This window comes from Mustela erminea, chromosome 5 (assembly GCF_009829155.1).
Source record: "Mustela erminea isolate mMusErm1 chromosome 5, mMusErm1.Pri, whole genome shotgun sequence".
Lineage (NCBI taxonomy): Eukaryota > Metazoa > Chordata > Mammalia > Carnivora > Mustelidae > Mustela > Mustela erminea.
In genome coordinates, this window is record NC_045618.1 from 18,192,771 (window position 1) to 18,217,839 (window position 25,069).

Consider the following 25,069-nt stretch of genomic DNA (forward strand, 5'->3'; position numbering starts at 1 on the left):
GAAAAATTTACCAGAGGATAATCTGGAATTTGCCAGATCGCAACATCAGAAGTTCTGTGCCTCAGCCCGCCCTTTTGGATGAGTCCCTCCCAAAAGAGTATTTCTAGGTCCTATCCCTCACTCCCTACTCTCTCCCCAGAGAGAGAGAGAAAGAGACAGACAGGTCATGTTCTTGGCAGGACAGATCCTCTCTGGGTTCCTAATCTCTGTGCTGAAAGACACTAAGGAACCAACTGGTGGCCAAATGTCACCAGCCCAAAGCTGCCACACCGTGTCCCAGAGAGAATGCCACACGGCAGCTCCCAAGATGATGGACGGGCCGCAGCGGCTTGTGGGCTGTGCCCACTCCCACCGTTGACCACTGAGCAAGTCACAGGAAAGCTGGAGACAATTAAAGAGAAGGGATCACGGCAGGTACCACGCGTGTAGGCAAGTGGCTGGGCCCACCACGTCCCCGCAGACAATGTACCCCTCCCAGAACACCGCCTCTCCAAAATGCTGTCTTCAGCAGCAGCTGGTTGGTTCCAGCAAAGTGACCGACCTTCAAACTGTCTGGTGTTACGGGTCTTGGTAATTCCTAGATGCTTTTACAACAGGAGGGAAGGCTTTACTATTTAGGAAGGTGAGATGACTTGTTTTTCTCTTTAAAACTAGCCCCCACTGATTAGGAAAACATATGCAGCCCCCTTACAGATTTTTAAAAGAGGGAGCACCTTCTGTCGTGTGCTCTATGTCACCAACAGTGACCAGACTGCCCCGCGAAGAGACAGCACCCAACACTGACTGCCCACCGCCCAGTCAGATTTAAAGAGAAGAAAGTATTAAGTGTTTCTCACCAAAAGCTGTTTATCTGGGGGGTTGTAAAAGAACCCACTGGGTTTTTTATTATCCAAGCTTTCGGGACAGTTTGAGTTCAACACACACAATGTTTCATTCATGCTGTTAAATGGATAATATTAACCTTTCTTGCTGAGACGCATTAAAAATGCTGGCTTTTCAGAGCAAATGTAATTAGTTCACATTAGTAACTTCACCAGTGGCAGTGACAGGAGCAAAGTGAACTAACAGGATATAGATTAATGCAATCAAAATATCATCTCCTATCATCTCCACTCGTTAGGCAGCTGGCTGCACTTCCTCTGTTGGTTGGATTTTTTTTTCTTTTTAATAAAAACGATAGATCAATGAAATGGATGAGTAACTACTTGCAATGCCCCCTCAGGGAAGTGCTGTACAGGAAACCCTTTTGGTGAGCGATCCCAAAAGTTTTTAATTTGATGTCCCTGTTCGATACAATTGTGACAACAGAGCACAGGCGCAGGCTCTTTTTCCGGGCAGAGATAAGTAACTCTCTGAGAGAAAAACCCAGAAGTGGTGTGTTTGTCCTCCACGCTATTCAGACGCTGAAATGTATGTCTGCAAACATCCTACTGGCCATCCACGGTCAGCGAGTGCGGTCTCTCAACCCTCCTCCTTCTGAGCAGAATATCCACATTTTCCTCGGGTGGACCGCCCTGTCCTCTTCCTCCTTGAGGTTCGGGGACCTGTGGTCCAGGCTGGCTCACAGAAGCATCCTTTCTTTGGAAGCCACTGGTGGGGGGCAGGCATAGTTTATAGCACACATAGACATAAGGAAACAAAGCTGTGGCATTAGACCGGACACTGTCTCTTCCGGTCTGAATCCAAAGCTGGGGGATACAGCGTTGAAGCTGCTGATAACCCTTCCACTGCCCCAAGGACCCCAAGAATGAGGCCCATGAGCTGCCAGCTGAGTTGTGAAATCACGCCCTCCCCCCACCAGTGGGACTCTCGAAGCCTTCCCCAGTCCAAGACTTTTCCATTAAGTAAGATGGGTTGTTGTTTGGCTTACTTTGTCTTGTTTTGCATTAAACCAGTTGAAATGGTTCCCTACCCCCAATCCTACCCCCAATCCCACCCCTGGCCTTTGGAAATGTAAGTGAAGATACAGCACACAACTCATTTCCCTTAAGGCCCACGAGGCCCCTCCTGGATTTCAAGGAATGGAATATGACTGGGCCAGAGTGGTCATCTCCCTTCATGCTGGGTGACAGCACTCCAGGAGCCCCTCTGAGCTCCCAAAGTTGGGAACCCACAGTGCCTACAGTTATAATCCGATCAGCACTGTCACTAGAACATTCCAAGGTCTCATGCATCACTAGGAAGCAGAGACGAGAAGAAAGGATATTGTTACCGATACTTTTCTTTTTTTAAAATGCAGGAAATTAAAAGTAGAATTAAACAGCCCTTCCTCAGGGCCAGGTTTTACATTTAGGCTGTAGAGAATTGTTTTTGTTTTTGTTTTGTTTTGTTTTTTAAGTTTAACCTGCAAATGCGTCCCTGCGTGGATGGAAAATACCAAATTCAGAACAACATCATTAAAAAGTAAACAATACAAAAATTGCATTTCAAAGAAAGTGATTCATAGCGTCCCAAAAGTCCTTTTCAAGTGGGAAGGCACCATCTTCATTTAGTTCTTCTCCAAACTCAGGGAGGCATTCAAAGGTTACACAATCAGCCTCCTGGCATCATTAAAGTACAAAGTGCAGTTAATATTTAGAAGGGTGATCACCAATTAGTCCAAAACATGCACTGATTTATCAAGCTCACACCTCCGTTTAAGTTTTAAGTTGCTTTGTTAGCGCCTGACTAAGCTGGAAGTGACACAGGTCTGGGATCAGTTACTTTACTGCAAAGTTAATGTCACTCTTACGAAGGCTCCCCGGATACAAATTCCACAAGCCATTCTGGGGACAGTGAGAAAACTCGAAACACGCTACTTTTTTCTCCACGTGTTTCCATTTCAAGGAGGGGAGAAAAGCATGATGAGAAATATTGAGATTTGATTGAGGCTGACCTACTTGGAAATAAAAAAGGATGCATTTATAGCTGAGTATTTTAAAAATTAAAAAAAAAAAAAGGTTGAATACAAAAACGGCATGACCTGTAACTTTAGGTTAATGCATCTGAGTGCAAGGACTAGGGGAGAACACCTGTTATTATGCCCAGTTGCCAAGCCTGCATGATCTTCACATCAAGTAAGGCCATTATGGGGAAATTTCCAAAGAAATTACAGGACAACAAAAACTTGGAAAGAGTAGTACAGTTTATAGGAATTGGACATACATGCCTTTGCGCCTAAGGATTGCAACATGCACAGCCAGCATCTGAGGGTCCCACAAGGCGGGCTGATGTTCCCTGCTGCTTGGGGAAACTATTCTACCACCATTGTGCCGTGTTTGTAAAAGACTTTCGAGATATGTAATATCAGCCCCCATTATGGTCTTGCCTGTTAGCAGGTCAAGTGTACTAAATTATCTAGGCTTAAGACTTGCAAGAATGGCAAAGGAAGAGATGATTAGAGGTAAATGAGACAAATCCCTAGGCTTTGCCTCCCCCAGGTACCTCTCAGAGCATTGTTTGAGGCCCCTATCATGGTGATTTGGGAAACAGAAATAGCTTGCCAGGATTTTATTACGACGATCCGTCCGATTTTATTAAGATGAGATAGCGTGGGGTGGAGGGGGGTGTCCATCACTTCTCATCTTTATCAGGTGCTTATGCTGCAAATGGCTTGTACTGAGAATAAGAGTAGAGATTTTGGAGAATTCTTCTTTCAAATGATAGCGCTGGAGGAAGGCAATGGCAGGGCAAGCCTGACTTCTCCAAGGGCCCAGTGGCCTTGGGCCAGTTTGCTTACTCGCGATCCTCTGGCCTCCTCTAGACCACATGCCAGTGAAACAGACCTTCTCTGAGGAAGACTCTGAGCCTCTCAAGACAGTCTCCTTCCCTGGGGCCTCAGAGGTGCCCTTGGACCCAGTCTTCTGCACAAGGGAGGTTCACACTGAAGCTTTCCTCCACGCAATACACCAGGTGCTCGATGACACACATACCCTTCCATTGGGCAGCTACTCCTTATCTAAAGTGTTCAAAAAGACCAAGATTTATCCAAAAGACTGGGCCCCAGCAGTTCTCTTCTTCCCACCCCCCACAACCCCTCCAAAGTACTGGGAGGACTCCCAAAAGAGGTATCCAGCGCTGTTTCCAGCCGGGTCCGTGTTTCCAGAAACCTCCTAGACCAGCTCCACGTGCTCAGGCCACAAGCACCTCAAGTTCAACATGTTGAATCTATAAACATTCTTCTTCCTCTCCCCACCAAATTCCTGTCCTGTTTTTTTCCCCATCGTAGGTAATGGCATCCATGATCCATCAGCCTCGCCCACAGGTCCTCAGTGATCCTTAACATCTTTGCTTCTTTTCTACCTCCTCCCTCACCTTCTTCCGTCGCCGTGCCCTACTAACCCTATCTCCGAAAGGTCTCTGGCACCTTTTTCTATACTCACTCTCCACCTACCGGCGCCGCCAACTTCTCTCTCTCCCTCCCCAAATGACTGTCGGAGAATCTTTATGGAGCACAGATCTGCTCATAGCTAGCCCCTGCTTCACGGCCACCGCCTGTGAAGTCAGGTCCAATCTCCAGAGGCAGGCAGCCTCACCAGCCCCACACAACCGGGTTTTTGCCAGACTCTCTCCCTCACTTGTTGAGGCAATCTGCTCATCCTGATTTATTCTTATACTGCCTTTATTCACCCCAGACCCCAAGCTCTGCTGCCTGGAGAGCTTCTCTGCATCTGCTGAGGTCCTGCTCCACCATAAGCCTTTCCCTGACACCCTCCACACCAACATGTCCCCTTCCAGACACCCATGACGCTGTAACCACAGCCTGAATACAACCCACTCCACACTCCTGTGTAGGTTATTTGCCTGTTCATGTCCCCCAAACCCAACCCAGGTGAGGCTCCTCCTGGACAGCTGCTGAGGCTCCCTTGTCTTCAGATCCCTCCACAGGAGCTGAGCATGGTGCCTGGCAGAGGGCGGCAACCTGCAAATGTCAGCCTGGCTGACTGGGCCCAGAACCAAGAAGGAACTCTGAGAGGAACACCATGCCTATGAGATAAACACAGCAGGTCTAATGCTATGCACTTGGCCAAGGGAAGCTGGACCTCCCCCAATGCCAGTGACCCCAGTCAACAAGTAGAACCAAACAACACAACCGTGCAGAAACACACAGTCCACTGTCGCTGCTGACCACGTTTTCCAACGGGCTGCTCTGCATCCCCGCCCAAATGGTTAATGGCTATTCGTGAGTCTCCGACCTGCATGCCTCTAAGGAGAGAAGGAACCAACACAGACTCTCACCCTGGTGCTCAGAAGATAAAGGGGAGGCACAAAACTGAATGGTCCACAGTACCTTACGGGAAATGGGACATGATTTGTGCCGACTCACAGTCCCCACTCCCTGAAGAGGCGCCCTCCCCACCCCCGACGCCAGGGAAGGAGAGGCACAAAATTCCAGCCCCAGAACCCAAGGTCACTGGATGTAGCTTGAACAAACGAATCTATGGAAACAGTTATCAGTGATGATTAATCTTTCATCATGACCCAGCTTTTGAAAAATTCACTGGGAGCAACAAACAATAGGCAAAATAACAAGTCAAATGAGGGGAGAAAAAAAAATCGAACCTTTTTAAATGCCATTCATTCTTAAGGGTTAATGATTACGCAGATACATGACTGACTTGTGTAGAAAACAAAGAGGCAGCCAAGCAGCTAGCCCCTAATAAGTATTCAGGCCTCGACTAAAATATTCCTTCAGTTGGTATAAACTATAATGTGGAGGAAAGGATTCACACATCCCATGACATCTATTTTTACAACACACAGCCCAGAGTTAGCCATATCACTTTTAATGACTTGAGATTCCAGAAGAATTATCACTATGGTAACATTTCAAAATGGCTGTCAAAGTTACCAGGCACCAGTCCACAACAGTTTGGATCTAGTAGGGTGTTTAGAACAGACCAAGTTGTTTTCAAAATTCATCTAATGATTCCGCATGCCCAACAACGCCTGCCTAGAACTTGGCTAATGGGGTTATTTACGAGTGTGTCTTAATAGGAAGAATGCCCCGTAGATAATAAGCACTCAAATATTATCTGCTGTCACTCCGTCCGATGCCTTTCGTACAAAATAATTCACCAGTGATTACACCGATGTGATCAAACTCTTTAAATTTTTTTGTGTGGATCAAAGTATGAGGAGGAGGAACAGGGAGGTAGAAAATTTGCCATTATTTCTGTTACTTTAATCACCGGCCTTTTGTAAATTATTTTACAGAATAGGAACTGACATAAATTATACAAGATAAAATAGATTCCAAATATTCAAAAGTGCTTGTGGTTAGACAACAAAATACATCCTACGATTAGGAACATATACTTAAATTCTTAAAATCCTCCCATCCTCAAGGGGTAGCCTTAAAAGAAACAAGTAATGCCCTTTACTTCTCATTTTCGTAAGAAAACAGAAGGCTGACCTCAAAGGCCCCATTCCACCTGTACTGGCTGCAAGCTTCTCCCCTCAGAGTGAACAAACTCAAAGCCAGAACCAGAAAAGACCTTAATAATGTGCTTTTAAAACTACTAGTCGCCCTCCGTCGGTTCTCAAAATCTATTTGAATGCATCTCCTAACGTTTGAATAAAAGACAGTCTAAGGGTACTAGGAAGGAAAGTTAGGAAGGAGTAAGTGAGCATTATGTTACAGGTCATACACAAAGTATGGGACATTAATTAAGTATAATTAAGTATAAGAACATTTATTTCAGTCATATACTTATTTTATCCTGGGGTCCTGATGTAGATCTATGTCTTACTGTGGTCTGGTCAAAGCATTCGGAAACCCCTGATGGGGTGTACCTTTATTTCCAAGAGAGATGAGTTTACCTGCCCCAGGTTAATGCCTAGGAAGCAGTGGTATGCTAACATTAGAATTGGAGTCCTCGTTTTTAAACATTCTCTCCCTTATGTAATCTTGCCTCTTTTCATCAATAAAACATTCAACACAAGAAGCCAGTAGAATGAATTTACAAATAACCATATTTGAGAAATTAAGGGAGCCGCTGACAGAAATTCTGTTCTTAACTGGGCTGTTCAGACCAGATACCCTTTAAATGGGCCCTGTGATCCCATAAACTTCTAATTACAAAATCCTGGACCTGCAGAAACAGGGTGTTACAAGTGAGAACTGTTCTTTCCAAGGGTTACGCAGGGAAAACCTTATCCAAGTTTGCCAGAAGCACACACGACACTTCCAAGGCCATTTACCAAGGACACACACACACACACACACACACACACACACACACACACACACTGTGTCCCAAGGGCATTCTAAACCAAGGCCCTTGCCAGGGCCTACTGTTTGAGCTCTCATGGAGATGGAGAATCCCAGGCTTCAATCCCTAAGAAAGCCCATTTCTCACTGGGAAAGGCAAGGAGGCCCCCAGTTAATGTCTCCAGGGAGCTGGGGAGTTCACCGAGACCTCACACAGAGCCTGTTTTCATAGAAGGACAGTCAGATGTAGAAAAGTCTGTCTTACGAAAACACATTAGAGGTTTTTTTGTTTGTTTGTTTTTAATGCAAAGCAGTGTAATAAAAGGTATAGAGAAGGGACCCCACCCTATTGTCTGAATAATACCAGTTGATCTCCGAAAAGAATAAAAGCAAAGCAAGCACGTGGTCAGAAAATCCAAACAGGGCAAAAAATGTACAAGACGAGCAGTGAGGGTCACCCAGAATCTCCAGTCACTTTCCATAGAAAAAAATACGTGTTTCTCACATTCTGGGATTCCCTTCTGGAAACTTTTTAATGACTGTACCAGCATTTACCAGAATATATTTACCACCAGAAAAAAACAAAAACAAAATACGCGCTTTTTAAAGTCAGACCTGAAGGATTACGCTACGCACAGGGGTCTGCGTGTTTTTTCACTTAATTTCTATAAGCATGTGTAGATTTAATTTTTTTTTCTCCAGGAGGAACTGCTCTGTGAGTCAGCGTAGATTGGGCTGGTTCAAGGACGAGGTGAGTTCGGGGTCTTCCTCCAGTGCCATCTTGGACTGGAACTCTTCTGAAGATCTGACTTTTTTCAGAACAGCTGTTCTGAAAGTGAGAATTCTACTCTTTAGAAACATATGAATCAGGAGCCAGTTTGATGTGCGATATTCTTTGTGCCTACTTTGCCATCCTACAAGGACTATTTAACAATTATACCCTCGGGAACAAAAATATTAAACTGCCTCAGTCTCTCGCCTGAAGAGCTGTCCTGTGTCAGGCCCTGTGTTGAGCCCTTTCCTTTTCTCCTCAGGACAGCCCTGGAAGGGAGCTAGCCCCGCCTTACAGAAGTGCCTTAGAAAGATAAGCTCCTGAGCAAGGTGTCAGAGGCAGGAAGTGACAGAGCCAAGACTTTAAGCCAGATCTGTCTGATTCTCAGATCTCTTACTAGAAGAGCCGTTCTTGACATAGGGTGAAGGTGTTGGCTTCCCAACCAGAGAAAAGGAAGCCACCTACAAAACTGCACGAAGAAAAGGCCATTACCCACTCCCTGGGGTCTCAGCCAGCAGTTGGCTTTGGGAGAGAGGGCAGAATGGGCTCAACCATGTTAGCATAGGAAGAGCTAGGAGCTACCTTTGTTCTGTTGTCCCCAAACAGGGGTCTGGAGCAAAGTTGTGGAGGAGCTACTCTGGCCTCTCCAGGAGAAGGAAGACTGCCCAGGCTGAAGCCAGCCGACCTCACCCTTTGCTCCCGACCCCAAGTCCAGCCAGCCTTTCCCAGACAGACAAAAGGACTGGTAATCAGCAGAGGCAACCATAGGCAGGCTTTCTCCCCGGAAACGTCACTGTTCACTAAAATGTCTATCTTGAATAACTGTGGGTATGTCTACAGATCCGGGAATGTGCAAAAACAAAAATACTTAAGAAGTATTTGAAAAGTGAGTAGAAACAGTCATCTTCAGTGAGTGCAGTGGCTACCTCCTGTTCCTTTTTTCTATGACGGGAAAAGAAGAGGGGGCTTTATTTTGCCTCGGCAGGGCCTCCAGGAGACCTTTTCCGGCCCAGCCGGCATTCCTTTGGGGTGACAGAGTGCCCGGCTGCGGTTTCCCCATCCTCCCGCAGCCCCGCAAGCGTGGTGACTAAGCCCACAGGAATCTGGCCCGTGCCCGACCCACCCAGAGGACAGCGAGGACAGGCAGCAGGAGGAAGCCCCGTGGCTGCCCGGGGCCCTTCCCCGGAAAGAAAACCCCAGCTCTGCCCTTAAGCTCCAGGTGCAACTTGGAGGGCTTGCTGCCTTGCTGCTACTGCGGAAGGAAAAGAGGCCACCTGAGCACAGGTGACAGCCCTCTGCTCTCCACAGGCTTTGCAGAGCACCCCAGATGCACCCCAGCCTGACTTAGCTAAGGGATGGCAAAGCCAGGCGGCAGGCTACACCTTTCTCTCTGAGAAAAACTCCATGTAAATGCTGGTTGTTTGCCTGAGGGAGGCAGCATTAAACTCTGGACAGGCAACCCCCAGTTCAGTTTGCCCAATAAATAAAAGAAAACAAGAAAAAAAAATAAATGTAAGGTTGCATGGCCAACTGATTTTTCAGGAGCCTCATTCATGGTCAAATCAGCATTTTGAGATCTGATTTCGATAAATCATTTCCTGACACTTTATATTTTACTCCCCATATGACTGTTATTTTGTGTGTGTGTGTGTATATATAGAATAAAAAGTTTCCTGTAAACCGCATCCCTTTCTTCCTTTACCACAATCTTCCATTCATCAGAGATGAAGCACCGCTCACCCCTCTCCCACCATTTAAAGATATTTTTGTAAGTTTAAAGAAGGATTTAAATAAAAAAAAATCTGGTTAAAAATCAGTTTTAAAAAAAGGTGCTTGATCACTGATCAGCATCCAGGCTGGATTCCCCACATGAAAATAATCCATCAACATAAAAATGAATCCTGCCTAAGAGACAGGGGCTCTTAAAGACGGAGACAAAGGCACTACAACTCAGAAGCAAGTTGTTTCATAATTAAGCATCTGTAATTTGACCATTATGTCACTCCACTTTCATCTTTCCTTTATCGGAGAAGTCATAAATTTTCTGATCATGTATTTGAGAGAGAAAGAGCATGAGCTGGGGGAGCAGCCGGCAGAGGGAGAGGGAGAAGGAGGCTCCCCGCTGAACTGAGAGCCCCATGCAGGACTCGATCCCAGGACCCTGAGCCAAAGGGAGACGCTCAATCGACTGAGCCACCCAAGTTTTCTGATCATGTAAAGAAGGGGGGTGGTCTAGGGAGGAAGAAGGGAGAAGCAGGGCCGGGGGCCACGCTACAGAACCCTAGTCACTAGGCAGACAGGCACGAAAGCCCCTGGGCTATCAAGAACTCATCACACACGGTGCCTGGCCTTGGCCAGTGTATGGTAGACCATCCAGTCATTGTTGGGGGAATGTTCACTGGATGGTTCAGGAATAGGGGGCTTGGAGGGCGGGGGGGGGGGCGCTCTCTAGGAAATGGCAGAGGGGCAGGGGGCAACAGGGAGAGTTAGGAAGGAGCTACGGAATCAAAGAAAAGCAAGTCTGGATTCAGGTTGGCTGCTTAGCTTTGCACGACATCTTAACACATGTTACGTCGGGTTTGCTGGTGGCCTCAGTTTTCTCTACCCACAAAACAAGGAATGGCAGTATCCACCCTATGGGTGGACGCAGATTAAATGAGAATACTCATAAGATGTCTGGGACATGCTAACTGCTCATCATGAATGCCATTCATGACGGCAAACACACTGCTTCCTAAGAGACTGTTAACTGCCACAGGGATCCAGAGGGCAACTAAAGTCCCTTCCTCCACAGAGATCTCGTAGCTGACTCCTCTCCACCCAGAGCCCACATCCCGATGCCCAAAAGGGGCCTGGCAGCGCAGGTTAGCTCAGCAGCAACCTCAGAAGTCCAGCTCACTGGGGGCCGCACTGAAGCACCGTCAGAGAAACGGGCTCTCATCTGCAAAACCTCCAAATGCACAGGAATCTTCTAAAAGGTTCTGAAGAGCTTTAACACCGATTAGCAAAATCGCCCTTTTGTCAACATGGTTACTATGGCCTAGGATTGCTATTCAGAGAACACTGAGTCACGTAAAGACACCGGACAAGAAGACAAAGATTCTGGCCTAATAAGATGCTGTAACCTCGTTTCTACCGTCAGATGAATAGGTTTGTTTTGGCGTGGTTCACGGTGTCACCAGTGTGGCTTAAGGCACTCACCCCCTCTCCAAGAGCCCTGGAGGGTAGAAGAGAGAGCAGAACAAAGGGGATGGTGGCAGGGGAAGGAGAGAGTGTGCCTAGATGGAGACATGGATGGGACATGTCCCAGGTTCTGATGTGGCTGGACCCTCAGAGTCCTGGGCGTGGCCTTGGCTCAATGTTCCCATCCTTTTCCAAGTTAGCTTCCCTCTAACTCACTGTGAATTTTCGGGGTGGGAGGGAGGCGGTTAAGAGAGCGTGTGAAGTTATTTTCTAGAAAGTTCTCATGGAATGAAAAGTTCTAATTGAACTTGTATATATTCCAGGGCCTAAGCCTTTGCTTATGTTTTAAGGGCAGCGCACTCCTGAATAACCAAATCCGTAGATCTGGGACAGACAGCAACTTAGGACTCTGCTGTGCGTGACAAGGCATGAGACCAGGTCACTCAGCCTCCTGCAGCTTTCTTTGTCCACTGCAGGAAAAAAACCCTCTTCTCACTTGCTAAGCCGGAGCCTGTTCCACGAGGGGGCAAAGCACCCCAGGGTCATCGCAGTCCTGTCTGCTCTCCCTGCCGGCCCCCTCCCACCTAGAAGACCCACCCTTGGTCAAGGATACCTTATGATACACAAGACCATGGCAAGGCTGTGTCGATTACAGAGGTCTTGGCTTAACTGGAATACAAGTACAGGGACTATTAACTGAAATATGTGGGCCCAGGAGTAGTTCACGGTGATTCCCGTAATGTCGGTAAAAATAGCAGGTGCATGAAAGCACCTGCTGGAGATCCTGGAAGAAGGGATTCCTGAACTCAGTCAGGGAGCCAACTAAATGATTTTCCTTCCCTTTCTAAGAGCCATGGACACAGAGCGTTTCCTCCATCTGGCTTCCTCATCCCCCAAGAGCAGTCCCTGGAAGCCATATGTGGACGCCAAGCTAAGCGCATGATACCCCCCTCACCGACCCACCTGGACAGACGACCCCTCTCCTCCAGGAAACTCATGTCTGGGGCCCACACAGAAAATGGCCTTAATACAGAAATCCAGAGAGTTGAGTCTCCTTAAAAAAAAAAAAAAAATCGGTCTTATAAGCTCATAGGTTTTGGCTCACAGGTGTTGCGAATGGAATCATTTGGTTGGGGAAGGGGGGAGATGACCCAGGACACAAAAGTTAATGGTTACCTGCTGTGGTCTGCTTTGGTCTGTTAGTTCAAATGTTACCTCATTTGCAATAGCCATAAATAACTAAATAAAATCCTAGAAGAAATGGAAATTTGTTTCTTTCCATTTTCTTAAAATATTAATCACCGCTACAATTAACTGTGGATTGGCCTCAACTGCTCCAAGGCTCTTTTGACCTGCTAATTAAATTTGCCCTCGCTACCATCATAAAAAGTCTAGGAAACTTTGGGTTTCTGAGCATACTACAGAGGATGAGAGAATCACAGCCACTGAGTTCCAATTGCCCGCTCCACTTAATAAACAAAAAACGTTAACAACATACATTTTACAAAATCTAAGTGGCTTCCGAAGGTAGACATTGTGAGTCTCCCCAGAACACAACGGAGGCTTCAGACAAGAGTTTAATGAGCTGTTAACCGCTATCTTCTGGGCCTGGCGAGCTTAGCTTCTCCCCCTCCTACAGAGGTTGTACAAAAAGCAGTAAGCATCACAGTCCGTGCTAAACGGAGCTACACACTTAAGCATCTTCCCCTTTACGGTCTGTAATCCAAGCCGCTCTATTGGCAGGCAGAAGAATCCTGGCTAGCGTCAAAACTCCCTCATCTTTCCATTACTCCAAATGACAACCCTTCCCCACTACTGTCTTTGCATTAAGTACCAGGAGCTGAAAGACGCAATCAATTTAATACTTCTTTCTGCCCATTTACATTGCTGATTCGTTGCAGCAGTTCCTCTTTGCCACAAATCCTTCCTTTGCCCATTCATGTCTGCATACTTAACATAGATCTAATATTTCCTTAGGCCAAAGATCACACACTGAGTTCTTCTTTGACTGGAAGACAGAAGAGATATGGAGAGAGGATGTCTGGAATCCCTTCATTCTCACAGACAGCCCCAGAGAACAATTCTCAATAAATTGTCAAAAGCTTGGATCGGAATCCCCTATGTTTCAGATCCAAAGTGGGGGGGAAGTACAGGAGAAGCCACCACAATGTACCGAGCCCATCCTGGTTTCAGACACTATCAGTCCCTTTCCTGATTTTAGATCATAAAATTTGCTCGGGGGCCCTGTGATGGAGCAGGGGGTCTAAACCAGACACGACCCCAAGACCACATTTCATAATCACGTCATACTCACGACATGAGTAACGAACCAAAAGTCCACCACGCAGAAACCAACTCAAGTCCTTTGAGAGCAAGAATCGCATCTTCTACTTGTTACCTCCTATGGCACTTGGTAGACATGTCCCAAATTCCACTTAGAATCTTCCCACCCAGACAGGCAGGCAGAAACCCAGGAGTGCTGACTCCCAGCTCCTATCCTGTTCCCCCAAGCCTGAACACTTGGGAAATGCTAAGCCCTCAGAGAGAGAATCTTTCCCCCACCCCCTTTTAAAAAAATCAGATATAAAGTGGAAACCACCAGCTTCCCACCACCACCCCTGCCTCACCCATCAGAAACTTAAGGGACAGAGCTTCTGGATAGAGCTCCAAAGCACCCCCCACCCAGAACCATAGCTATGGGCACTCACTGGATAGAAAGGACACCTAAAACAAACAGGCTTTGAGCAGGTCGGGGGTGCAGAAGAGGGGCTGCTGGCTGGGACCTCAACTACCACTCTAATTTCTGTTTTTATGAAATAATGTGCTCTACATTCCAAATGCCTTGCAAAGTTTTGGAGTGTAACCCATTCGCAAGGTGAGGGCCCTCTATACAATGCCAGGCAAATAATACTGAGCAAGTATAGACATCCTTACAGAAAAATCTCCATTTCCCATAAGGCAAATATTCTTTCCAGCAAAGCCCCAAATATGGAACTCTCCTCCCTCTCTGCTCTTAGCACTCTTGGCCTCTCCTCTTTTGGCCAAAATTCTGGGGTACCTCATTACACGGCATAAACTGTCTCCTTCCTGGGGAAGGTCATGTGCTTTATCTTATCTCATAACAAAATCAGAAGTTTCTTTCACACTGCCTAGCACGGAACTTGCACTAAATAGACCCATCAACAGAAACAATGGAAACTTTGGCCAAGGAACAACTGAAACCTGCACAGACACATCAAGACCTAACTCAGATGTCACTCACAGGTCAAACCTCTTTGCCACCATCCCTTGTCACGGGAATGATATGTATGTAATATATTCTCTTTCCCTTCATTAAGGACCCCGGATTTCTATTAACGAGAATGGTGAAGGAGGAACAGGAGACCCCAGGTAATTCACAGCTCAGCAGAGGTCATGGACTCACGCAAACCATGTGCGTGTACACACACTACCCCACCCCCACTCCCTCGATTGCTCTTAAACTCTATGGATAGTTGGTTTTTTCATTCCAGACAGAACTGCTTTGGCCACCCAAAAATATAATATTGATCCCTTTATAAAATTCCTGGACTAGAGTGATACAAGCTCAGTGCCCAAAGTGCAAGACTGAACAGACACACGCTCTCATACCTGCACTGCCCCAAGCAGACTCCCCAGTTTACGCTGCCCTCACAACCCAGCCTCCCCATCTTCACGAGAGCCAAACTACTCCGGTGCCACCCAGGATCAAGACTCCGTGGGAGATGGACTCGTACAGAGTATCTTTTCCATGGGACTCCCTCTGGCTATGAGGATAGCGAACCGAAACCTATAAACAGGGCTCAAGTCCTAACCTACAAGTTGTTTATCATCTATTTTCTGAAAGACACAAATGGCGAGTAAGCAAGGTTTTCTAAAACAATGGTACAGAGGGAAGCGATCACTGACCAAAAAACATGGCAATGGCCCGATACCAGCCCACAAATGAGCTTACAGGTACCCGAGCCCTCCATAAGGGGGATATGGGGAGGTCTCATGGAAGAGTGGTCTTGAGCAGAGCTTCGAGGAGCAGGAGGACAATGGTTAGGGAGAAACCACCAAGAGCATGGCAATGTTTGCTCCAGCTGAAACTCCCTGTGTAGACGTTCCAAAGCCAGAGTTCCCAGCACCAAAATGCTCAGCAAGACACACCCAACTCTCCAACTACTGAGAAAGTATTTTAATTTCACTTGGATCATTCCAGAAGAGCTCGTGAGTCCAAAGCAAGTCAGCAGTATCATGGTAGACATCAGTCACTTGCCATGATAGCAGGAAACTCTTGCTGGGCTATCAGTTTGCTCAGATTCTGGAAGAGGGAAGGCTTACTTTAGTTGAAAAGAATGATTTAGATGAATTTAAATTCATTCAACTTAATCGTGTTACATTGGTATTTCTCAAAGTACTTATGAATAATTCACTTTGGTAACAGCAAAAGCCAGACCAGAATAAGTCACTTCAAAGATACAAGACTTAACATAAATCCTACTGATTTTCCTACCCTCAACGCCTTCTCTAACCACTTTTATTTCTTTCTACCCTATCGCGGAGATGCTTCGCCAGCCTCCTATCCTACATCTGCTACCAGCTCATCAGAGCTTGTGAATCACAACCACCTCCTGGGACCCCACAGCCTTCTACTCTCTAGTCCTGTCCCTAGGGGTGGGGCCCATTCAAAGACCAGGTCAACTGCTTTATGCCTCTGCAAGTCAAGACTGGCTATTTCCATTTCTCTAGCAGTGGTGACTGACAACCAGGGCCAATGGACCCACTGTAGGTTCCCAGCACCCTACTCTGCAACAATGAATCTCAGAGCTGGAAGGAAACTCAGGGCACACTTGGTTCAACAGATGAGGAGACCAAGGAACGGGGTGGCTAAGTGCCTGGCTTTCAGCCTCTGGGCTAAGGTGTAGTGCTTTCTGCATGCTTTCTGCAAACCCATGCTCTCTGCAATAAATGATGATGCTCATGTGTACGCAATTTTCCTGCAAACTCCGCTTGATCGTGAGGCTGGGCTGTCCTCTTCGCCTTCTCGCCACTCAATTAGCCAGTCACCTGCCTCTCCAGCCTGACTTCAGAGAGAAAGCACTGACCAGAGCTTTTTTGCATTTATTTTGATCCGGTGGTGGCATCAGAGACCAGAGTTACAGGAGTGTGAAGAGCTGATATAGGAGAGAGGGTTCATGCCTCACATCTGTGGAAAACACATAACGTAGTGGGGCTTGTTTATCCACACAGACTCCGAGCTGGCTCATACGCAATGAGTCACAAAAACCGTGCACCTTTTATCGCAGAGCTGGAGTGGGGTCTGAACACCACTGCGATCACCATTTCTCTCTAACAACCACTGAAATGCCTTCTCTGGCGGCTCTTCATCCGTACTCTGAGGCTTTCCATGAACGTGGTGCCTGCCAGATAAAGCTGCCTGGCAAGATCTGGAAGAATGGCAGAAACCTCCCTGTGGGACCAGACCAAGTTGAGGGTCTGAAGTCCTCCAACCCTGCAGGGCTAACCTGAAATTCAAGGCATCTTCCTGGGGCATGGGAACGGGCAGGAGGTACAGCAAGGCATGGAGAGTGATCACAGCGTGGCCGTCTGTAAATCCACCTCCACATCAATCTCACGCCACAACCTTCTCTTGAAACAGTAGTGTGTTAAGTTGGCTTTGCCTGTTGTAGCAATTGTCCAGCAATAAAATCCTCCTGACTTAAGCACCCCCAAGACATTCACCCTCCTAATCACCATCTCTGGCACCCCGTGATTTTTCCAAGGAGAGTTTTGTTTTTGGTTTTTTTTTTCCCCCACAACAAACAAGAAATATTTCTGAGCTAAAGAAGCATTCTTCCAAGAAAATTATACATTCTCAGAATTCCATTCATAAACGACTACGATGTCAAGGTCCTTCAAGTCTCGACTACCTGTGAGGCTAAAAAGAGGGCCAGAGAGGAGATAGCAATTGGGGAAGAAGCGGGCAAGAAACCCAATGATCTCAGAGGACAACACCATGCCACCGGGGCCACACCACCTTGCTGCTGTGACCAGGACCATGCATGAAATTACAAAGAGGAAGTAAAGGGTATTCAATGCTGCATTCGGGCTTCTCTGTCTTTCCTTGTAGGTAGGAGAGAGGACAAGGTACATTTTCCATGACTTTGCTTAAAACCCATTCCAGGGGTGCCTGGGTGGCTCAGTGGGTTAAAGCCTCTGCCTTCAGCTCAGGTCATCATCTCAGGGAACTGGGAATGAGTCCCGCATCAGGCTCTCTCCTCGGCGGTGAGCCTGCTTCCCCCTCTTCTCCCTCTCTGCCTGCTTGTGATCTCTGTCTGTCAAATAAATAAAATCTTAAAAAACAACAAGAACATTCCAAAGCTTCTTTGACACAGTTACTTAAAACCCTTTAATGGAACGACCTATGTATTATCAAAGAATCCAATCATGTCAAGTTCACTGAGGAAGAGAACAAGAAAACTTATCCCTACATCCTATTTGAGGGATAGTCTAGGAACCTACTAATATCATCTACTCGGCAAAGCCTAAGAGGCCATTCAGAGGTTAAGGAATCAGAACGGAATCGTCATACACCTCCAGGAACAAAACTCATCTCTTCTGGACCTAGGGATCTGCCTAGTTTCCATCTGTCTCCATCATTACCACTAATACCTTCTGTGGGGGCCATGGGGGTTCCTAACTCAAACACTATGGCTCCCAGGAAGTATTTCTAATAACATCAGCCTTCATCTTGCCCTTTTTTGTATCACAGACTATTTGCTCCCCAATCTTCCTTTATTGTTTTCCCATTCCTTTTTGCAACTAAGCCCAACTCCCTGGTCTCAGCAGCTGCTAAAAACCATCCAAACACTTTGCATCCACCCGGAAATCCAGAATGGCAGCCTCAGTTCACAGATCTGCTGCCAAGGGCAGATGTACGCACATCGCAGCTGGACCATCCTCCCCACGGGCCCCTGGGCACAGCGGGCTTGGGCCCAGGGGCTGCAGAGCTGGTCTTGCACGCAGGACAGCGGGGCCTGCCTGCACGGCTCCGGCAGCGACAACGTCACACGCCTCACCCAAGTCCCCTCTTTAGAACTTGCAAAAACAAAAGTGGAGGCAGCTACACGCTGGGTCAGTCTGCACAGCCTTTGTACGCAAGGCGATGAGTAGCAAGTGACACAGAGTCCCCAAACACGCCGCCTCTGTTCCCCTCCCACGTGGATTCCGCGAAAAATGGCACGGAGAAAGGAGAGAGGACCGGGTGGATGTTTGTGACCGAGGCAAAGAAACAAAAAGTGACTTCTGTCCAATAATGAGATGAAACAGAAGCCGGGCTTCCGGGAGAGGGCCTGACATTCCTGCACAGCATTTTCCCACCCACCTGATCCCCTCGAACGGAAGGAAGATCTAAGGGAGGACAGAGAGAGCCAGTGTTTGTTTCCTGCACCGGGGGCGAGAGCAGGGAAACGAAACAAAACAAAACAGCCGAAACGGGGGAGAGGCTGGGAGGCTGGGTGGGAGCATAAAGTGGTAGCAAGTACACACACACACACACACACACACACACACCCTCGGCTAGCATTACCCACCAGAAGACAATAAACAGGCACATGCTTCAGCCTGGAGCAGACGCTTGGCTACCTTTACTACGTGAGCCCGGAAGTTGCCCCAAATAAAAATGCAAATCCTTGTTATCGTTACCAAAAACTGAGCCCACTGTATAACCACCTTACTGCTCTCTGCAAAAAACACATTAAAAAAAAAAAAAAAAAAAGATAAGGGACCTCTGGGTGGCTCAGTTGGTTAAGCCATGCCTTCAGCTCAGGTCATGATTCCAGGGTCCTGGGATCGAGTCCCACATAGGGCTCCTTGCTCAGCAGGGAGCCTGCTTCTCTCTCTGCTTCTGCCTGCCACTCTGCCTGCTGGTGCGCGCGCGCTGCCTCTCTCTCTGATAAATAAATAAAATCTTTAAAAAATAAGATAATATTTAATGGTAGTATCAAACAAGAATCTTATTGTTGACATTTCTTAAATTCTTCCCAACACCAAGCTTGCAAGCAGAATCAATTCACGGGATTTGATAACCGAATAAATAGCATTTACATGGAACTACAGAGGCCCCACAGGCATCCTGATAGAGACATATGGACCTCACTGGATGTTCTTTAAAGATACGGCTTATCTGGACAGACACAAGAATTTGAACAATTTGGATTAAATTAGCAAGAACCACTCCTACACTATACCATGCTATTTATGATAATTGAATTTTTGCAATTTAGAAAAAGCAATAGAGAAAGACCATATAAGATATGGCAGTAAACATACGTGGTCAATCCAGTTTAAGGCTCAGAATTCTAGATAGTCTCTGAAGGCAGCTCTGAGATACTTTAATTTTCGAAAGACTAGCAATGGCTATCATTTCCCAAAAAACTACTATGTGCTCGGCGGTCTGTCTGGGGCAGTCTGTCAAGTTCTGTATCTGCCCATCCCTGTTTCACAGATGGAAGAGGAGGTCTGGCGGTCCCATTCCAGCACCTAGGAACACAGGAGGCTGATGAATGGAATCCTCTTGATTCATCGACTGTTCTTAAACCTTTGTCATATGATGACGCTTGTCTATATGTGTAGTGTGTATGCACGTGTGTATACGTATCTATGTATGTATACATATAAATAAGATAAGTACCCCTAGGTGGCTCAGTCAGTTAAGCATCTGCCTTCAATTCAGGTCATGATCCCGGGGTCCTGGGATCAAGTCCCACATCAGCCTCCTTGCTCAGCAAGAAGCCTGCTTCTCCCTCTGCCTGCTGCTCCCCCTGCTTGTGTTCTCCTCTCTCTCATACACACAAATAAATAAAAATCTTTACAAAAATAAAATAAAATAAACAGATCCTGTTTTGTACAAAATTAGATCTTCTTGCAAATATCAATGTTCGTATGTCCACGGGGGGACAATCACAGGGGCAAGGCCAACTAACCGTGCCCGAAGTCGAGTCAGAGGGTGGCAGGCATGTGATGGCAGCTGCGGTCTGCACGGAATCCACACCACTGTCAAGGGTAGATACCCTGGGACTCTCAGGAGTGAGGCCCCAGCCAGCCCCGTGACATCCTAAGAACTGAGGAACCGTGGCTGAGAGAATACCGCAGGAGCACACTCTTCCCTGGAGGGCCACGCTTCCTGCCAGTGACTCTCCCTACGCCACCGGCCCCAGAAGCCCTCATCACTCCCTGGCCCGAGATGACAACCACCTCCACCAACCTCTGGGACCTGCTGGGCTCCCGTGCCCGCTCCTTGTGTCGTTCAGGCGGTTTCAGGGCTCGGAGGGGAGCTACGTTTCCAAGACAGAGAAGACAGGCCAGACACAGAATAGAACCCAGAATGGTCTAGATTTTAGATTTTGACCAGGCGCTGGCTCCTTCTTCCAAAAGGAAGATTTCTAAATTGCTTCAACTCAGATTCCCAAGTTATGCATGGTGATAAACAGATGCCTGCTCTGCTTAATATCTTCACCGTGACCATCGGGAAGATTACATCTCCTGCTACCTGCATTCCTAGAACACCATGGCCATCTCTCACTTGCTCCTTGTCAGGGGAGCATTCTATCATGGGAGGGTGCTAGGGGACCCCACTTCCCACAGCCTGAGTCCCAGGAGTCACACGATAGACTAAAAGGAGGTATGTTTCCATTTCATGGCTTCCCACTCACTGGGGGCCAAACCTAACTTTTGAACCATCCCGTGCACTCGAGTTGAGCAATGCAATCTAGGACACGGTTAGCCACGGGCCCACACGATACATGTCATTCCCACTCTAATCAAGAATACACACAAGACAGGGTGCCTGGGTGGCTCAGTCCATTAAGCACCTGCCTTCGGCTCAGGTCATGACCCCAGGGTCCTGGGATCGAGCCCCACATCGGGCTCCCTGCTCAGTAGGGAGCCTTCTTCTCCCTCTCCCTCTGCCTGCTGCTCCTCCTGCTTGTGTGCTCTCGCTCTCTCTGTCAAATAAATAAATATTTTTTAAAAAGAAAATACACAAGAAAAGCAATGTAGAAATAATAATGTGACAGAGGAAGTGTTTTAGGAGTAGGAAGAAATCAGGACAATCTTAAAAGTGGGCTCAACTGGTGAGATCTGAAGGGAGTCCAGATAGTTCCCGATATATAGAATTGCAAAAATCACCCAAGGAGATTTATTCCGAAAAGCCTTTTGCTCTTGAAGCTGAGATCTTTATTAAAAACAAAATAAAATAAAAACCAAACTTCTGAAGGGAGCCCAGGAAAGCGACACCCTAATTAGGGGACAGTTAGCCAAGAGCAAAGCCTTTCCGTAACCAGGCCCAAGAGCCAGGATACGGGGATGGGCTACGAGGGGTTGCAGAGAGCCATGGACACAAACTGCTTCACCATCTTGGTAAAAAGGGTCGACAGTCAGGGAGAACAGAATGTGATCTCCATGCCTGACTATAAAAGGCAGAGAAACGAGGCCCAGGGGCATGTGACCCCCTTCTAAATAAAGATCACCCCCACACCGGAGCAGCTGACCAGAGCAGGGGCCTTCCAGGGGAAGAGACAAGCTCCTACAGACAACACAACCCAGAGCCTGCTCAACGGACTGCCTTCCCGTCCACGATCTGCAGGGCTGTCTAGGCTCCAGCGGGCAATGCAGACCCCCTCCTCATTCAGAGGGGACAGTCTGAGGGCTGTAGCATGCAAGAACCCTGTGGCCGACCACACAGCATTTCACAGAAAGAAATACCCCTCACGAGAAGCTTAAAACTTGAAGGGGGTTGGGGGGAGAGGAGGAGGAAAAATTAAGAAGAAATAATGCACATCGCACGCATGAGGGCTCAGGGCAGAGACACTGTGCCCCTCACCTCACCCCAATCCAGCAGGTGATTTACAGACACGTAAACCAGCCCCCCACTTGGACCCGGCAGGCCAGAGGTACCCATCTATAAGAAAATGAGGAAGAAATCCAGAAGAAAATGAAGAAGGGGAACCCCTCCGCTGCACACACCATACCGCCCTGTGAGATGTATCATAAACAGAAACACGAGAACCCGTAAAGAGGGGAAAAAATGTAGAATTGTCTTTTTTATGCTCCCTGCCTTCACTTGAAGTCCCAGATCTCATCCGTGAGATGGCCGTTGAAATGTTTTCCTTTTGTCAAAAAAGGCAGCCACTTACTGCCTTCTCCTGCAAGGGCTCCAATCTGCTATTTTCCTAGTTTCTCCTCTGGAAGGCGGTGGGAAATGCAGCCAGACTCCGGGACCGCTGTTGCCGGTCAATGCCCTTTTAACTGAAATAAGGCTGCACCACCAGCAAAGCCAGTCTGCACCACAGCCAGGCTTGCCACCTTCATGCATTTTCTGCCAAAGACCAGGCCTTCCCGTGGGCAACACAGTGATCTGAGCAGACCCTAAACTATCTGTTCTGTTGGGTTAAGAAGTACTCGGAGATGTTAAGTTTAGCAGGAAGTTTTAGACTTTTGTGTGTGTATGTTTGCTTTGGTGAGGGCATCTCTAGATCTGCAATCAAGTACCAGAAAGCCCCAAGGGCAAGCGAACAGCAGACACCACTGAGGCAATGCACGGGGCAGGAAGAGAACCACGTCTTCCGAGAGGATCTGCCCCCTCTTCCCTCCTTGCACAGGTCAGCTTTCAGCGTACGACTACCGTCCAAAGTAACAAACGGTGCCGCAGGCCAAGCCTTGACTTTGAAGAGGATTCCTGTATTTCTCCACCATCTTTGGCCTTGGATCCTTCTGACAAGGGCGGGCGAGAAAGGAGCTACGACCGTCCATGGCTGACCCTCCCTGCTGGTGAAGAGCTGGAGAAGAGTTCTGGTGACCTCGCTCCTGGGGAGCAAGGACCGACTGCGAAAATGACACAAGAAACATCCGCATTTCGCAATCCTTGAATCTTTTGGCTTGCCGGGGACTGTCAACACACACTATGTCTGCTCAAGGTGGGAAACAGATCTTCCTGAGCATAAATCTTTCACAAAGCAGGTGCCACGCTCGCCCCTGGGGTGACAGCCATACTCTCCACGACTGCGAGGACACGCCCAGAATTTATTCGGCGATGCAGAAAGGGCTGCTGCCAGGCTTCTCTGTGGCGAGACAGCCCACCGGAGTCTGCAGAGTCCCGAAGTCCTCCGCCAACGGGCATGGAGTCTGCCTAAAGCACACCGCCACGGGCCAGGGATACTGCCGGCAGAAGGCAGGGAGGTGGCTTGTTGGGGGCATGGCCCCGTTTCACAAGCACTCACGGGCTCCCACTATAGGATTTCAGGTGGGGGTGGGGTGGGCTATTGGTCAGAGTGTCGGTTAGGGAGCTCCCTGGGCCCAGGCACCAGCACGGGGAGGCTGGAGAGAGGCCGGGTCACGGAAGGGCAGGGGATAGCAGATTCGGGAAACATGTACGATGGAAAGGGCTTGTCCTTCAACTGGAGGAGGGAGCCTCCAGAGGACACCTATGTTTCTGACATGGGAGCGGGGAGCCCAAGAATGCTGCCCGTGCAGAAAGACAACAGGTAGAGGTAAGGAGACTGAGAAGCCCAGCAGACATGGAGTCACCCGCAGCTGTCTGGACAGGAATGGATCTGTGGGTCCGGGGCTCACAAAGAGGTCTAGGCTACAGATGGTATTTGCAGACGAGGTGCAGACGGAAGGGTGCTGAAGCGTCAGATGGGACATCCTGGGGGAACAAGGACAGTGAAAAGGGGCCTAGGATGGAAGTCCGGAGACCACTAGTCATCAGAGCCTCAACCAAGGGAAAGGAGCCCACCAAGAACCAGCTGTAGAGACAGAGGAGAAGCGCGGTCAGAAGGCAGGGGAGGAGGACTCACCAGTGCTGAACATCAAGGGCACAGTCCCATTTCTACTGAAAGGAAAATGCCATACACAACTTTTTTAAGGGCTGGTCACTTTTTTTTTTTTTTAAAGCACACAAGCAGGCAGAGAGGCAGGCAGAGGTGGAGAGAGAGGCAGAGAGAGAGGCAGGCTCCCCGCCGAGCAAGGAGCCCGATGCAGGACTTGATCCCAGAACCCCGGGACCATGACCTGAGCCGAAGGCAGCGGCTTAACCCACTGAGCCACCCAGGCGTCCCAGGGTTGGTCACTTTTTAGGAGTAACTCAAGCCTCAATAAAACCACCCCTCCAGGGGCCCCTGGGTGGCTCAGTGGGTGAACCACCTGCCTTTGGCTCAAGTCATAATCCCAGAGGGAGTCCTGGGATCCAGCCCCACGTCGGGATCCTGGCTCTGGAGTGAGTCTGCTTCTCCCTCTCTCTCTGTCCCTCCGCCCTGCTCAGGCTATCTCAAAGAAATAAATAAAACCACCCCTCCAAATCATAAGACAACAGAGAAAAACAGAAGGGTACAGGGAACCCATAAAGTTGTCATTTCCTTAATGGGGCTGTCCATGAAGCTGCCACAGTCATGAGAGAAAAGAAGGAGTTGAAGGGACAGCGTCAAGTAGAAACTGCGTATCGGCACTCCATAATTGAGTGTTTCTCCGTGATGTCAAAAATTTCACACACATCCTTGATTCGACGTAGCTCTCCAGATGCTCTTCCTCCCTCCGTAGGCAGCCCTGTGAAGAACAGCTCAATGGGATTCGGCCACACTTCATCGTTTTCAATGGCCACCTTAACGCTCATGTTGACTTCCCGGCAGATGACACGCTGTCCAGACTCAGTGCCCTCCACCTGGCTCCTTGAACGGTTCGTCAGCATCCTGCTGGAGAGGGGTAGGAATCCCACAGCACCGCAGTGCTCAGCCACAGACACGATGGGGAGGGATGGGGGTGGGGGAGGAGAACGCATGGCCATAGGGGGCGGACTCTGAAGAGAATGGAAGCCCCACCTGTCATGTCAATGCTCTAGTAACCATGTGAAAAGCTACAGAAAC

At 48.1% G+C, this 25,069-nt stretch overlaps 1 protein-coding gene across 1 annotated transcript in view; it reads right to left on the minus strand.

The window, feature by feature from the left end:
* The window catches only part of IGF1R (insulin like growth factor 1 receptor), a 301,355-nt gene that overhangs the window by 220,058 nt on the left and 56,228 nt on the right, over positions 1 to 25,069 (minus strand). The window lies entirely within an intron of this gene.